Source organism: Eptesicus fuscus, chromosome 19 (assembly GCF_027574615.1).
Source record: "Eptesicus fuscus isolate TK198812 chromosome 19, DD_ASM_mEF_20220401, whole genome shotgun sequence".
In the NCBI taxonomy this organism is placed as follows: domain Eukaryota; kingdom Metazoa; phylum Chordata; class Mammalia; order Chiroptera; family Vespertilionidae; genus Eptesicus; species Eptesicus fuscus.
Window position 1 is genome coordinate 40,732,938 of NC_072491.1, and position 3,814 is coordinate 40,736,751.

Genomic DNA, 3,814 nt, shown 5'->3' on the forward strand with positions numbered 1-3,814 from the left:
CCGAACGAGCACTCTAGCTTGAAGCCAATCTGCAAAGGCAGAATATCTTGTTTTTCTTTCTGACTTGAGGCATTTAAGGAAATTAAATTAATTATTCTTTGCTATTTTTTCTTTCATTCAACATATTTATATGTAGCCGTAGCTTGTTCATTTTCATTTCTGTACAGTAATACATCATATGATTATATCATAGTTATTTACCTATTATGCTGTTGAGCGTTTGAGTTGTGGGAATAAAGAACACTCAAAAATGAGAGCAAACAGGCTGTTTACTCAGCTTTATTTTTTCTAATTGAATTTATTGGGGTGACATTGCTTAATAAAATTATATAGGTTTCAGGTGTATAATTCTATAATACATCATCTGTATATTGCAATGTGTGTTCACCACCCCAAGTCAAGTCTTGCATCACCATCTATCCCCCCTTTACTCTTTTCTACCTCCCAGCACCCCTTTCCCTCTGGTAATCACCATACTGTTGTCTGTTTTGGGTTTCAGGTTTTGTTTTGTTTTTGTTTTTCTTTCTTAATCTCTTCACCTTTTCACTCGACTCCCCAACCCGACTCCCCTCTGACAGCTGTCAGTCTGTTCTCTGTTCCTATGAGTATGTTTCTATTTTGTTAGTTTATTTTGTTCATTAGATTCCACATAAGTGAAATTATATGGTACTTGTCTCTCTGACTGTCTTATTTCATTCAGTATAATGCTCTCCAGCTCCATCCATGCTGTCACAAAAGGTAAGATTTCCTTTTTTTACGGCCCAATAGTATTCCATTGTGCAAATGTATCACGTGGTACTCAGAGCTTTCTATAGCAAGGGAGTCAGTCACCATCACTTGTGTTTGGCAGAGACTTGGGCAGGCCGAGTTTTATAGTGGGAAAGCTTTAGAGGGAAAGGAGAGAGCAGGCTGCCCTGACTGGAGGTCATTGGCATGAGAAAGCTGGGAGCTGGCCAGCTAGCAGTGGCATCTTGTGTAATTGTTTGGAGAACATACTTGGCTTTCTCTGATTGGTTCTGAGTTGGTAGTGGGGACAAAGAATAGGGATGTTGGCAGCCATTGACAGAGTCCTGTCAGTGGATTGCAGTACAGGTTTGCTTTGGCATCCTCAGCTAGTTGCTGCAGAGTTTGTAGGTCAGAGTTTGTTTTCATACGAAGGTCTGAATAGTGTCTGTTTATATTCAGTCTCTCAGAGTTGTTTTCAGTTATTGTTCAATGACTTTCTGATTTACATGCAGTGTGATATTAAGAATATTAACTCTTAAACTGAAAAGTTAGCTATGATATAGAAACCCCAGAGCAATCATTTAAAAGAATACAGATATATACCCAATTGATAAATTAAAATGGAGTATTAAAAATTATTCAAATAATCTAAAAGAGCAAGGGGGTGGGGGGCAAAAACAAAATCACAAGGACAAACAGAAAAAAGAAAGTACACCTGAATCTAACCACATCAGTAGTTACATTAGCCCTGGCCAGTGTTGCTCAGTTGGTTGAGTGCCATCCCATGCACCAAGAGGTCGCCCATTCTATTCCCAGTCAGGGCACATGCCAGGGTTGTGGGCTTGATCCCCAGTAGGGGGCACGCAGGATGCAGTCGATTGATGTTTCTCTCCCTCTCCCTCTCGAGTCAATAAAAACATTTTTTTTAAATAGTTACATTAAATGTCAATGGTGTAAGCCAGAGGGTGGGCAAACTTTTACTGTAAAGGGCCAGATACAATATTTTAGGCTTTGTGGTCTCTTCTGTCAGCTCTGCTTGGCATTAGCCATAGACATAAATATGTGAGTGAGTGGGCATGACTGTGTTCCCTAAAACTGTATTTACAAAAATAGCCAGCAAGATTTAGCCTAAAGTTTGCTGACTCTTGCCTTTGATTTCTAGGCCTTAAATTTCATACATTTGCTCTCAAGGTAGCGGTTTTTTAAAAATTCACCTTATTGGGTGCTCAGTGGGACCTCTCCATCCTAGGAAGAATGGCTCTCACCTCTGATTCCGCTTTCTTGTCTACATATTCTAAAGGGTATAGCCCCTCAATTCTGGTTTATTCATCAGTGGAATCCTGTTTGTTTTCAGTCTTCAAAATCACTGGGCTGATTTTCACACCATCTTCCTCCTCATCTATGTTATGAACCCTCTTTCGTAAGTCTTGTAATGTCAGTGGGACTTGGCGGGGAGGAGAGGGTAAATGTGTATGTCCAGCTGTCACCTTGACCTAGCAGTTTCATTTCTGTATCAATATGCTCTTCATATTGAATATTCTCAGCATTGCTTACACCTCAGAATGGCCAGGTCTTCGCTTTCTAAATCAACTTGCAGTACATGTATGAACCATCACTAGAATATCTTCAGAGGGCAGAACCAGGTTTATTTTGCATTGTTTGCACATACCTAGACAAGATAGCTGATTAAAATTTGCATGCCGAAATAGAACTAAACAATTTATTTCTTGGGGTGCGGGCTCGATCCAGTGGGTGGCATGCACAAGGCAGCCGATCAATGATTCTCATCACTGATGTTTTTTCTCTCCCTCTCCCTTCCTCTCTGAAATTAATAAAAAAATATTTTTTTAAATGGGTGTTAGATTTTGCAAAATGCTTTTTCTATGTCGATATGGTCATGTGATTTTTGTCTTTCAATTTGTTTATGTGATGTATCACGTTTATTGATTTGTGACTATTGTACCAGCCTTGCATCCCTGGAATAAATCCCACTAGGTCATGGTGTATGATATTTTTAATACATTGCTGGCTCCTATTTACTAATATTTTATTGAAGAGTTTAGCATCTATGATCATCAGGGATATTGGCCTGTAGTTCTCTTTCTTTGTACTGTCTTGATCTGGTTTTGGAATTAGGATAATGCTGGCCTCATAAAAAGAGCTTGGAAGTGTTTCTTCCTCTTGGACTTTTTGGAATAGTTTGAGAAGGATAGGTGTTAGTTGTTCTTTGAAGGTTTGGTAAAACTCCCCTGTGAAGCCATTCGGACCAGGGCTTTTGTTTGCTGTGAGTTTTTTTATTACTACTTCTATTTCATCAGTTATTATTGGCCTATTCAGGTTTTCTGGTTCTTCCTGATTCAGTTTTGGGAGACTGTATTTTTTTAAGAATTTGTCCATTTCATCCACATTGTCCAGCTTGTTGGCGTATAGTTGTTCATAGTAATTTTTTCACAATTCTTTGTATTTCTCTGGTGTTGGTTGTTATTTTACTGCTTTCGTTTCTGATTTTATTTATTTGGGTCCTCTCTGTTTCTTGATTAGTCTAACTTTTCTCTTTTAAATGATCTGGAGTTCTTTTCCCCTTCCTGAGTGTGGGTGTATTTATTTTTGTTCAAATTACTTTCCACCTGCACTTTGGAAAATCAGTCAATATTAAGTAGCTCTAGGGACAGTATATCATTAGAGTGCCTGTGGACAGGCCCCTCGTTCTAAGGTACTCATTAAGACCTCTTTGGTATCCTTCTTTAAATACTTGCATCTTTAACTTTGAAAATAAAAATTTTGCTTCTTCATTAATCACTTGGACTACATGTTTCAGTTCTGACCTCATTTCTTGGGCTTTGCAAGAATTAATAACAAGCATTTCAAAACTATTATTAATAGTTAAGTCTAGCTGATGAAATTTTTCTCAGGAATAGAAATTACAAAAATATACTACAAGATGGAAGTAATTAATGGCTATGCATTAAAAACTAAATGTATAAGGTAAAAATTTGATTTTATGCAATTCAAATATGCTAAATGTTATGACATATTGAATCTTAAATACATCATAGCTTTATTGCTGTTAGTTATCATACTGTCAGTT